The sequence below is a fragment of the Hyaena hyaena genome, unplaced genomic scaffold (genome assembly GCF_003009895.1).
Source record: "Hyaena hyaena isolate Hyena2069 unplaced genomic scaffold, ASM300989v1 scaffold_169, whole genome shotgun sequence".
Classification (NCBI taxonomy): Eukaryota; Metazoa; Chordata; class Mammalia; order Carnivora; family Hyaenidae; genus Hyaena; species Hyaena hyaena.
This window is the reverse complement of record NW_024080801.1, coordinates 966,590-979,628: the sequence shown is the minus strand read 5'-3', so window position 1 is coordinate 979,628 and position 13,039 is coordinate 966,590. Positions and strand designations below refer to the sequence as shown.

General features: G+C 51.7%; 1 protein-coding gene across 2 annotated transcripts in view; it reads left to right on the top strand.

Moving 5' to 3' along the window:
* Nucleotides 1-13,039, top strand: part of ST3GAL1 (ST3 beta-galactoside alpha-2,3-sialyltransferase 1) — a 93,830-nt gene that overhangs the window by 47,383 nt on the left and 33,408 nt on the right. The window contains exon 1 of one of the 2 annotated variants that reach the window (XM_039240193.1): nt 6,496-6,536. The exons of the other annotated variant lie outside the window; for it this stretch is intronic. The gene's annotated coding sequence lies outside the window, so the exon portion shown is untranslated. Of the gene's footprint in view, nt 1-6,495; nt 6,537-13,039 lie in introns of those variants that run through there. 2 annotated transcript variants of the gene reach the window in all.

Here is a 13,039-nt window from a genome sequence, read left to right as displayed (position 1 = left end):
TTCACAGCTGAGGAGCCTTGGTCTTTTATAATGGGCTGCAAGCAAACCTCCCCAACTTTTCCCCTTGGAGGGGGACATTATGATACTGCTCCAGATGGACACACTACCCCACCTTCCATTCTCTATACATCCTTGAAAAGATAGCCCAGCACAGAAGCAGCCGGTAATTCTGCTTCTAAGGCCCATAGATGGGGGCTGTTTCTCAGCAGGGCCTGCTGTGTTGGGGGTGCAGCTGTAAACCACCCGCCTGCCTACACCCAGATACTCCATGTGTGTTCTATTATTCGCTACCCTCCAGGAGCCTATGCAGTTGGCCTCAGTTTCCCCATTTTTCAGAATAAACTGAAGCTCACTTGAGTTCCCCTCCCTGGAAAGTTCCAATTGTGGACTCTTCTGCCTTGTACTCATTGTCAGCTCTGCACATCAACCTCCCCACCCCCCACCTACCCCACAAAAGAAAACCAAAAGCAAAAACTTGATACATTTATTCTCCTTGCTCCCTTTCAAAACTTGGCCCTACAAGACTCTGGAATTCTTTTCATCTTCTGCCTTATCACGTTCTTCCCAACTCTCTAGATCCAGGGCCAGGGTTGCCTCTTCCCTGAAGCCCTCCCTGCCCAGCACTGTCTATTTCTTCTCTGACACAGAGCCCCGAGTCTCATGCTCTTGACTGGCAGCTCAGGAGAACTTTATCATCCTAAGCTTTCCCCCAACAGTGCCTGTTGTGAGGCTTGGGGTAATGCAGACCAGTGAACAGGGACCCTCAAAAGAACAGATCTGGCAACACCAACTCCTATTGCACACTCTGACGTGTATTCACAGTTGACTTCCCCACTGCCCGTTCCAGGATCTGGTGTCTGTGAATAGGCTTGACTTTCCCAGAAAGAGAAGGGGGTGTTTTGAAGTGACTCAAAGGAAAGCTTGTTGAAATGCGGTTGAGTTTTGGTAAATCCACCCACGAGAGTAGAGAAACTTGACATTTGCCTCCCAAGCCGGCATGAAGAATGAGCCTCGTTTCTTCCTAAGTGAGCCGGAGGCGGCGGAATGATGCCTGAGCTGATCTCAGGAGACCAAGGTTCTAGTCCAAGTTCTGATGCTAACCAGCTGTGTGACCTTGGGGAAGACACTCCTCTTTCTGAGCCTTAATTTCTCATCTGTGATGTGGGACTGGAGAGGGGGAAAAGGAACCAGCCCTTCAAGGTACCTTTCTACCCTTCTTTCCACCCCATGCTTCCACAACAACTCTGAGCCTGGGAGAGCCCTGCTTTCCCTTCACAAGACCCAAGTGCCTCCCTGTTCCTTCCTTATCCTACTTTCTGCTGTCTTCCTGAGGAGGACCGGCCTCTGGGCCTCCTCCTGTAAGGATGTAGACCTCCATGCTGGTTGGCCAAGGGAGCACCAGCTGTAAGGATGTGCTGAAAGAGGAGCACTTGATTTGACCCCAGCCATGTTTCTCCAGCTTTAACACATCACACATCATCCTTGACAACCACAGCAAGCCCTCACTAGGTGAGGCGCTATGCTGAGAACTTGATATCATCTCTTGCAGACTCTTTGCATCAGCCTCCGGATGCCGGTACTGTTATTATCCCTATTTTGCAGCTGAGGATATTGAGGCACAGAGAAGTGAATGGCAGAGCTGGAAGTCAGATCTCCTCAGCATCTACTCCATTCTTTTTTGTGTGTGTGTGTGTTTTATTTATTTCTAGGAGAGAGAGAGACAGCGTGAGCAGGGGAGGGTCAGAGAGAGAGGGAGTCACAGACTCCGAAACAGGCTCCAGGCTCCGAGCTGGCAGTCAGCACAGAGCCTGACGTGGGGCTCGAACCCATGAACCGCGAGATCATGACCTAAGCGAAAGTCGGACGCTTAACCGACTAAGCCACCCAGGCACCCCGCTCCTACTCCATTCTTACAAAGTGAATGTTGGTTGGTTTGAGATTGAATAATTGCAGAATGAGCCCTACATGTGTCAGCTTTGCTGCATAACAAATAGTCCCCAAATAGGCTCAGTGACGTCCAACAAATATTTGTTTCTTGTTCATATTACCAGTAAACGATGGGTCAGTTGCAGGGTGGCTGTGGCTCAACAATGTGCCTTGAGTTTTCTCTAAGGCCTGGGCCAAAGGTAGTCATTATCTAGGACATGCCAGACTCATGCTAGAACTGAAAAAAAAACAAAAATGATAATCAAGTTTATTATATTATATATATGTTTTTTTTTTTTTTTTTTTTTTTTTACAGAGAGAATGTGAGTGGGGGAGAGGGGCAGAGGGAGAGAGAGAGAATCTCAAGCATTTTCCATGCTCAGTGCAGAGCCCAACATGGGGCTTGATCCCATGGCCCTGGGACCATGATCTGAGCTGAAACCAAGAGTCGGATGCTCAACTGACTGAGCCACTCAGGTGCCCCCACCCCCATAATCAAATTTAAGCCTTCTGCTTATAGATGGCACACATCCTATCTGTTGACATCCTAGTGGCCAAAGCAAGAGAGCTGGCCAAACCGAACATCAAAGAAGTGGGGAGGTACAGTCTCCTCACAGTGAAAGGTAGGGGGCAAGGAGTCAGGAAATACATACTCGTGTCATGCAGTTGGCCATAAACTGCCGACCTCTGCAGCCACATGCATAGGTCTGACCCCTGGCTCTGTCATTTAGTAGCTGGGTGGCCTTCAGGAAGGTATTTCTCCTCATGCCTCAACTTCCTTATCTGTAAAATGGGGATGGAAATTCTAGCCCTGCATGAATCTCCTGGGGCTGTCATAACCACGTTCTACAACTGGGTGATGTAAACAACAAAAACTTATTTTCTCACTTTCTGGAGGCTAGAAGTCCAAGGTGAAGTTGCCGTCAAGGGTGGTGTCTTGGGAAACTTCTCTTCCTGGCTTGTAGGCAGCCATCTTTCTGTCGTGCCCTCACTGGTCTTTCTGTAGTGGTTGCGCTGTGCGTGCTCTTCAGCGGCTCTTCCTTTCCTTACAAGGACGTTGGTCTGTGGGTGTGTGACTGCACCTGACCTTAGTCACCTACCCATAGGCCCTCTCTCCAAGGACCGTCCCGCAGAGGCGTAGGGCCTCACAAGGAAACACTGAATAGGAGCCAGGTTACTCTTCATGCTTGGTGGTGGCTTGGCCCGAAGGGTACTGATGGGGCATTTCCTTCAGTGGTGATTCCTCATTCCGTTTATCCTTACTTAGGTCCTTGTCACCTCTCCCAATTCCTGGCACAAACTAGGTGCTCAGAAAATACATTATTGTTTTCCCACAGTGAAGCAGGAGGGAGTTAATGGGAGCCAGCCAGGTTTGGGGGAGCCCTGGGTGTCACTAACCTGCTGCGACTTGAGGTGTGTCACTGTCTTAGGCAACCAGGACCCACCATCAAGACAAATGTTATACAAATAGCCAGACTTCATTCCTTTTTCATGGCTGAATACTATTCTGTTGTGTATACACACCATACCTGCTTTACCTGTTCAGCTGTTGATGGCCCCTATGGCCACTTCCGTGATTCAGCTGTTGTAAATGACGCTGTGCTGAGTAACATATAGAATTGTTGAATCACTACGTTGTACACCTGAGACGAATATAATACTGTATGTTAACTCTACTGGAATTTAGAAAAAAATAAGAAAATGGCCAAAGGTTTCGCCAGCCAAATCTCAGCAGATTTTCATTTTCTCATGGCCTTTTGCGCCCATGCCAAGGTAACTGGGCAACATCCAGAACCAGGATGGACTCCGAGAGATTTCCTTTTACAAAGATGCTGTTGTAAACTCCAAAGTTGCAGTGATTCTCCAGCCCCCCTGCCACAGCTACTGTGCCCACCAAGAAAGCACCATAGTGACCCTGCCCAACAGGGCTGGGTGTGAGTGGGCCTCAGGAGAACTCACTCTCGCCACTTTGTGTCCACGGAAGTTTCTGGGTTTTGTTTATGGGTTTGGGTTTTTATGCTGAGTGGCCACTCCAGCACCACCAGGCTTAGAGTCACCTATTGGGATTCAGTGGGAACACTCCAGACTCCACGTGTGTCTCTTCTTCTAATGCATTTGTGGCCTTGCTTAGGGAGGGATGTATCTAAGGCTGTGCGGTTGGCAGAGGGATCCACCAGTGGGAAAACACCAGCAAAGGACATAGGGACAGCCTGCGTTTCTGAGTCTTCCAGTTGATGTGGTGCGGCTCAGCTCAGCAGTGTGGGTGGATGGCACCATGTGCCTCTTCCCAGCTCACTGCTAATTAATTATTGGCACAATGACTAAGTCTGTGCATTTTGACTCTCGCAGGCTCAATTTTCTCGTCTGGAAAATGGGAGCAATGACACTTTCCATAAGATGTTTCGCATCTGGCACAGAGTAGATGGTGATGGTGATGGAGATGATGGTGATAGTGTTGGTAATGATGATGTTGATGGAGATGATGATGGAGATGGAGATGTTGATGGAGATGATGATGGAGATGATGATGTTGATGGAAATGATGATAGAGATGGAGATGTTGATGGAGATAATGATGGAGATGATGTTGATGGAAATGATGATGGAGATGGAGATGTTGATGATGTTGATGGAGATGATGATGTTGATGGAGATGATGGAGATGGTGATGATGTTGGTGGAGATGATGATGGTGATGGTGATGATGATGGTGATGATACGATAATGATGAAGATATAATGGTGATGCTACTGCGATTGATATGATGGTGATGATGGTGATGATGATGATGGTGATGGTGGTGCTGATGGAGATGGGAGATGGTGATGAGGATGATGACGATGGCAGCTTTTCCCATGGAGAGGACTCCCTGTATACCAGCCATTGTTTAAACTCTTCACATATGTTGGCCTTCGTAATCTTTTTCAGCAACCCAGAAACCAGACACTATCATTCTCCCTATATTACAGGTAAGGAAACTGAGGCACAGTGGAAAAGTGACTCACTGAAAGATGCACTGCCTTGATGGCCTTGAGGCTCACCCAGTGTTTGTTATGCAAGGCCATGTCCCCTGCCCAATGCTCCCCGACCTGTGGCAGGAGAAAGGGTGCAAAGAACACAACGTTGATTATCCTGGAAAGTAAATTACTTCAAATTAAACTATTTTATACTTTTTAAAAAATGTCTCCTTTCGTGTTGCTTCCGTGGAGAGTCAGAGGCAGGCCAGCCCGTCCTGCGCCCTGACTCCCTCCTGCCGGCCAAGGTGGCTGCTCTGTAACACTAAGACCTGGGCCTCTTGGCCATCCATTTTTTTTTAATGTTTTTTATTTATTTTTGAGAGTCAGAGACAGAGCAAGTAGGGAAGGGGCAGCGAGAGAGGGAGACACAGAATCTGAAACAGGCTCCAGGCTCTGAGCTGTCAGCGCAGAGCCCGACATGGGGCTCGAACCCACAAGCTGTTAGATCATGACCTGAGCCGAAGCTGGACGCTTAACCGACTGAGCCACCCGGGCGCCCCTGGGCCATCCATTATTGACGTGCAGAGGTCAGCGAGCGCAGGCACGTGGGCACGGGTTCACTCAGGTGAGAGGGAGTGAAGAAAGCCCAGGTGGTCTTGACTACCCAGAAAGTCCTTTTCTTGCCTTGGCAGCATGCATATTAAAATTAGAACGACGTAGAACTTTCTCTTCATCCCCACTCCTAGAGGGAAAGCATTTCGCATGCCTCACAGGTGACGGGCCGCGACGGCATGTGGCCAAAGCTACTGCAAATGAGGGCTTATTATCAGTACCATGGTGGGGGGGGGTTCATCTGCCCTTAGTCCTGTTTCGGGAGGGCCCCCCCTCCACTGAGCATTTAGGAAAAAATCCAGAATAATAATAATACTTCCTGATTCTCAGATTCAAGTAACATCGCCCTTCACAAAATGCCCTGCTGTCTGATTCCTGCCAGTTAGAATGTTCCAGAGGCAGACCCTCCCCTGCCACCACATGATCCTGGACTCACCACCAGCCCAGTTGCAGATGCCTCCTGCCCCGGCCTGTCTTCCATCATGAGGGAAGAACAGCCTCCGGCCCCGCGCTGCCCCTCACTGCTCCTGTGGCCTCACCAAGCCACTCTGTGTGTCTGAGCCTCAGTTTCTCCCCCCCACCCCCGTCCCCAGTCTGACGGGAGGCCAGAGCTGCCTTGGGGACTGACTGCCATGGGGTTGCACAGCACGTGTGGACCCAGCCAGGCGCACCAGAGATCTCCGAACGAGGCGCCCTCTGGCCCCTGGTCTTTGATCTGGGGCAGGAAGTGGTCTCAGATCGGGCGGTACACAGCTCTCGCCCGCAGTTTGGAGCACACAGCCTCCCCACTCAGTTCCCCTGCCCTGACCCCGCGCTCTGAAGGTGACTGTTCTCTTTCTGTTGGCCAGATGGGCCTCTGCCGTCAAAATAGTGCTTCCTGTGAACACTGGGTATGTGAGCTTAGCTTGCTGCTGGCATAGTCTGGAGAGATCTTCATGCCTTCTCCCTGCAGTAGGTCTGAGTATTTTTTTTTTTCTGTCTTTCAGATGAAGAAACTGAGGCTCAGAGAGGTTAAGGAACTTCCCCAAGACCACACAGCTGGTAAGTGGCTGGAATTTGAACCCAGCTCTCTGTGACTCCAGATCCTGTGCTCCTTTTTTTTTTTTTTTTAATGTTTTATTTATTTCTAGGAGAGAGAGAGAGACAGCGTGAGCAGGGTTGGGTCATAGTGAGTGGGTGTTACACAGACTGAAACAGGCTCCAGGCTCCGAGCTGGCAGTCAGCACAGAGCCTGACGCGGGGCTCGAACCCACGAACCGCGAGATCATGACCTAAGGGAAAGTCGGACGCTTAACCGACTAAGCCACCCAGGCACCCCTCCAGATCCTGTGCTCCTAATTGCTTATTTTCTCTGCCTTAAACTGCGTTGAAAGGGTTGTCCCCCGCCAGCCACGTGTGGGGGACCCGTGACCCAGTTCGTGCGTGCCTCTCCTGGTGCCTCCAACTGCCCGGGACACAGTCGGCTCCCTAGACATACAGGATGTTTTGAAGGCGGTCCTTTCTTTCTTTTTAAAAATTTTTTTTAAAAAAATTATTTCTGAGAGAGAGAGAGCCAGCGTGAGCAGGGGAGGGTCAGAGAGAGAGGGAGACACAGAATCTAAAACAGGCCCTACGCTCCGAGCTGTCAGCACAGAGCCCGACACGGGGCTCGAACCCACGAACCGTGAGATCATGACCTGAGCCGAAGTCGGACGCTCAACTGACTGAGCCCCCCAGGTGCCCTGAAGGCACCTAATCCCATGTGTTTGGGCCGCGCTCAGGGAATGGGATGTTCCTCAAATCATTGGAAAGTTCTGGTTCATCAAGGGTTTCCCCTTTCTGCTACATTTAAACGCATCAAGTCACCAGCGCATGCAGCCTGAGAAATGCATTGTGTGACCCGTCCTAAAGTGTGTCATACATTTCGTGGGCAGACTGTACCTATAGACCATTTACACAGTGGATATGCCTTTTGTGATTCGGAAAGTAGGATCCTTGACCTCGCGGTGGGAAGGAGGTGGGGCAGGTGGCCGAGGTGGGGTCCAGCCCGGGGCTGGCACCAGCCCAGGCCCCCAGCGCCCTCCTTCCACATTGAAGCCGGCGCCTGGCCAGGGGCTAACCTGCAGCAGCCTTTTCTGCACCCTGACTATGACTCGGACCGTCGCCGTTTTCTGGTCTTGCTGCTTGGCACGCTTCCCCTCTCCCGTCACCGAGAGGCCCGTTTCCTCACCCTCGAGGCCCTCACTCACTTGTTTTCAGATTTCCTAGAATCTGCTTCTGAAAATCTTTTGAGAATGAGCAAGCCCCACTTAGTAACATGACAGCAGATGAACTGCCTGATTTGGTCTCCTGAGTCCGCTGAGAAAACTCTAGAGTCGGGGTAGAGGTGGGTGTGGCGTTGGGTTTCAAGCCATCTTTCGGGGGGGGGGGTGGCAGTGAGCCCCCAGCACCTGGGCTGGGGGCCCCACCCCCGCCTCAACTGGAAATGCTGTTTCAATAGCTAGTTTCTGCCTGGGGAAGGTTCTAGTTTAAAGAAAATTTGGAAACCACGAGCTCACTAATGTCCTCGTCCAGAAGTCTGGAAAATTCTGGGTCTGGCTCTGCCACGTCACACTGTGTGAGTTTGGCCAAGTCCTTTACCTTCACTGGGCCTCAGTTTGTCCATCCGTACAATGGGATCCTCGGCTATGGTTTCCCGGCCAGAGCAGCAGTGAGACTTTGATGATGCTCATGCCGGCACTTCTGCTCCTGCGTTGACAAGGAAAAGTCGTCAGGGCAGGGACCTGACTGAGAAGGGGGTGGTATTTTGATAAAAACAACCCCACTGTGCACGGGGGCCCTGGTTGGGACAAACCCAGAGTCACATTCACTCCAGGAGGGGTGAGCCCCCCTCTGTCCGACATTCCGGTATTCCATGGAAGTCACTCAGAGGCTGCAGGCTCTCTGGGAACCAGCCCCCGGGGCCCCAGGGCCGAGCCGGGTGCCTGTCACATGCTGTGAGCCCCACATCCTGCCTCGCCACAGAGGACCCCAGTGGCCAGGATGCACATTTGCTTGCCACAGCTCTCGGTGGCTGCACAGATGCACGGTGTGGTTTTGTAGTATTTTTGGCTCTGTTGTTTTTGTAAAAGCCAGAGGAAGTCTGTAGGCCGTGCTCTGCCGCCCCTCCCCGAAGGTGACTGGTCTGCCCGGTTCCGGGCAAACAGAGCTTGGGTCACTCCCCTGGGCCGTCTGTGGGCCACCCTCTTTGAGGGTGTCACTGTCAGCAGCCCATTTTCCATGGGAGGACACTGAGGCCCAGAAATGACCAAGACCTCCCCCTTCCCCCACCGCCTCCCACTAAACCCAAACCCAAACGGACCTCTGCTCTCTGAGCACTTTGCACCCTGCTTCCGGCCCACGCATGTTGAGGGCCCTCCGCTGTTCTCAGCATGGGGGACACAGTGGTAAAGGACACAGGTGAGGTCCCGGGTCCCCTGGTGGGGGAAGACAGACAAATAGAGAAGGAATTCCATGTACAATGAGGTGTCCTTTTGTGATTGAGTCTTCGAAGGGAAATGTAAGCTGGGCCAGGGAACACTGACAGCGATGCTATTTTAGAGGGACCAGAGAAGGCCCCCCCAAGGAGGGGATTTGGGCAGAAGCATGAATGCAGCCAGGGAGCAAGCTGTGTGGATTGTAGGGTAAGGATTTTCCAGGCCGGGGAGGAGGGGCAGCATGTGCAAAGGCCCTGGGCTAGGGAACATGACTGTTATACCAGAAAACCCTTTGATTCTCTGTATGTTTGGCTCCCCACTCTCCCACCAACACAGCTACTGATTTTTATTGTCTCTTCCATCTGTCACCTCTAAGTGTCTGCAGGGGTGAGGTAGGGGGTCATGGCTGTGTAGCAAAAAAAAAAAAAAAAAAAAAAATCGAACAGAATGAATGGGGCAGAAGGAAGGTGTAAGTCTAATAGGAAACTTCTCATCTTATTCCTTAATCCATCTTGTATAGTTCGTTCTTGGTTGACATTTGAAATAGCATCATATTCGGGGGGGAGGGGCAGAGGTGGACACAAGACTGGCCGGGCACGGCCGCTGGCAGCCTGTGGCGCGGGGCAGACCCAGGTCCTGCTGGAGGCTGGTCCTTCCGCCGTCTTTATTGATGCTGACACGTGTCAGGCACCGGCTGGGGCAGCTCACGGGCGGGGTGTGCCTGAAGGGACGTGTCTGGAGTCAGGGACCACAGGTCCGGGCTTGCCGCCACCGCGGACGCACACGCAGCCTTGCACCAGTCATGCCCCTGAGCCTTGGTTTCCCTGCCTGGAAAAGGAAGCAGAGAGGTGGGGTCCTCCCTAGGCTCCTCAGTGATCCTGAAAGGCCACATGCCTTCGCCTCCGAGGCGGGCAGCCTCAGGCCTCGGGACAGAGCCTTCCAGCAGCTCCCCTTAGATTCTGCAAGCCTGGAGCTGTCCCTGGAGGGACGTCCCGTGTAGGGGACGTGGCCTCGGCGATCCTGCCTCGGGCGTTCAGATGAGAGCTTCGAGCAGTCCTTGCCTTCTCTGACGTGCGCCCTGTGGCCATGGTGCCAGAAATGCATTTCTCAGAGCGAGAGGACATCCGTCTTTCCCGGGGCCCAGAAGGTCTTAGGAAGTGTTCCATTAACCGGAGCCCATTCAGCTGGAAAAAGGATAATCAGAAAGTGGTTCTGCCCGGTTACGAGGCTGTGGGCTCCTTGGATGTTTCCCAAGAGGGACGCTCACCAAGCCCCTGTGTGGGGGCAGCTGGGTGGCTCAGCCGCTCCAGCATCTGACTCTCGATTTCGGCTCAGATCGTGGTCTCGTGGTCTGTGGGATCGAGCCCCACCTCGTGCTGTGTGCTGACAGTCCGGAGCCTGCTTGGGGTTTTCTCTCTCCCTGTCTCTCTGCCCCTCCCCTGTGCTCTCTCTCTTCCTCTAGATAAGTGTTATTTACTTTAAATTTTAAAAAAATTTAAATGAAAAAAAAATTTTTTTAATTAAAAAAAATTTACTTTTTTTTACTTTAAAAAAACAACAAAACTGAAAGCTCCTATACGTAAGAGAGCCCAGCCCTTCCTGCTTCCTCCCCAAGGAGCAGTCAGAGCGGGAGTCGCCCAGCCAGCCTATTAACGTTCAGCGTCATTGGCTCATCCCTCTGTCCATCTGCCCATTAAACAGGCCCCCAGATGGGTACAGTGCCAGGGATGCACACTCTCTGGCAGGGACCAGTTCAGGCTCAGACTGACCTGAGCGCTTTCTTCATTCAGTCAACCTCCAGAGAGTTCATGGCCGAGCTGACTCTCAAGGTCACAGAAATGTATAAACATTTGAGACACTCTCACCTCTCTGTGTTTTCTCTTTTCCACAACGTCTGCCCCAGATTCACCGGCTTGGCCTTCAGTCAAATCAGATTTTCTTTTGGTTCCTTCCTTCCAGCACATCCTTGTCTCACGTGAATTTTGTGGGGATGGGAAGTGGGGGGAACTGGGGTAAGGTTCCCGGGCCGGTGGTACTCGAGGCACGAAGTTCACCAGCTGGGGGAGGCACGAGCCAGAAAGTTGCTCCGTCAACAAGGGCATTATACTGATTATAAAGTTCATCGTTTCGTAGCAAACAATAAGCAAGCCGTCTTTTGGTCCCAGGCTACCTCCTGCTTTGCAATGGGTCACTACAAACATAACCCTGAAAAATAATCCAGGTGGAGGGCCAGTCAGGGCCTGGCATTCTTAACCCACCCAGTGAGTCACGTGGGAATGCACGAGGCCTTTGGAGTAGTGTCTCTTGACAATAAGTTGGCACAGAAAAAGTCTGGGTTTGATCCTAGGTCGGATACCTACCAACGGTGAGATCGTGTAAATTGCAGTCGCTCAATGTCTTTTAACCTCAGTTTATTATCTGTAAAATGGGATAATAGCTGCCTTCCAGGTGATTATTCAAGGCGATGTAAGATCACTGTTTTAGTACCATGACGAGGAATGAAAGAGAGTGCACTCAAGGAACCTCGTTGCACGGAGAACCTTTTTAGCTATTCATAAGTATGTAAGGTTGGAAGGCAGATGGGCGAGACGCAGAGTGTGGTAGAATGTTCAGGGAGAGTCTGTCGGTAACTTGACACGGGACCCAGCATCCTGAGTTAAGTGACGGACGTCGGGCCCGCCTGTGGGTGGGGCACCTGGGCAGGGTACACAGCCTGTGCCCAGGTCCTGGGCTCGTCATCTTACAGCCGGGCACGGGGCCGGTGAGCAGAGCGAGCAAAGAGAAGGCGTGGAGAGCGGAGTCGGAAAGTAGGCAAGGACCAGTTCTAGGAGGATCCCGCAGGCACCGAGGGGCTGGAGGAGCGGGAAAGCATGTTCGGTCTGGGCTTTGCTTTTAATCTCCTCTTGTTAACTGAGAAGCTAGCCTGTTAGTGTTCCGTGGATCCCGGCAGGTGCCGTGAGGCTCCTGGGTGTGGACGGGGGCCTGTTAGGAATGGGGAAGACCTCACACCTTCCCTGCCCAGAGCCTGGGCTCAGAGTGACCCCTTCTGAATTTGGGGGAAGATGATAGCTCATTCAGTGCTCGCAGTCTATAGCTCAGTCAGTGCTGGGCTCCCCTAACAGGAGAGAGTGAAGGTTCTGGGTGCTGGGTCCAGGTCGAGGCTTATCAGAAGGCCCTTATGTCACTAGGCCTGGCTGCCCATCTGTAAAAGAGGGAGAGGACTGGCAGCCAGGCATAGTGTGAGAGCCTCGTAAATAGAAGTTGAATCTGAAGACCATGTGCTTATTATCTGCGTTAGCAAGAATATTGTATTCGAGGCAAGTTCTTCTCCAATACTGAGATTGTCTCTGCCAATAATTTAACACAGCCTCACTGCGGGAGTTATAATTTATTAACGTAATATTTCACAAGCCAGTAGGATAGGGAATAATGTCTCTTAATAAGCTATTAAAGAAGCAACACACTCCAAACCGGTGATCGATTACACCGCTGTTCCAGGCAAAGGGGTGATAGGAGGAGTAAAGTCCAGGTTCAGTTGAGGCGCACCTTTCTAGAAGCTGGTTGCCTGTGGAGTCATACCTTTCGAGTAAGAGCTGCCGGCTTGGGTCCCTCAATGCCGGGGCACGTAGCTAGGGGGTGACGGCACCAGTGTTGACGGGTGAGGTGGGCGGTTCCGAAGTTTAGTGCCCTAGGGACTGTCAGGCGGGTCACGCCCCTGTCCACGCGGAGAGCCTCGCCAAGGCAGAAACAGATGTCCCTTCTCATCCGGAGATGCCTGCCCGGTTTAACGCCACTGCCGACCGGGAATGGCCCGACCAAGGCAGGAGCAAGTGTCTCAGAATCTTTGGAGAGCTATTTAGGTCAGCAAAGAGGAGCCTTTGCCCAGCCAAACACTCAGTGAGTCCTCACAATTCTTGGTATTTAAAGTTTAATGCTTTTTTTAATGTTTATTTTTAAGAGAGAGACAGAGTGTGAGCAGGGGAGAGGCAGACAGAGAGGGAGACACAGAATCCAAAGCAGGCTCCAGGCTCTGAACTGTCAGCACAGAGCCTGATGCAGGGCTTGTGCATCCCACAAACCGCGAGATCA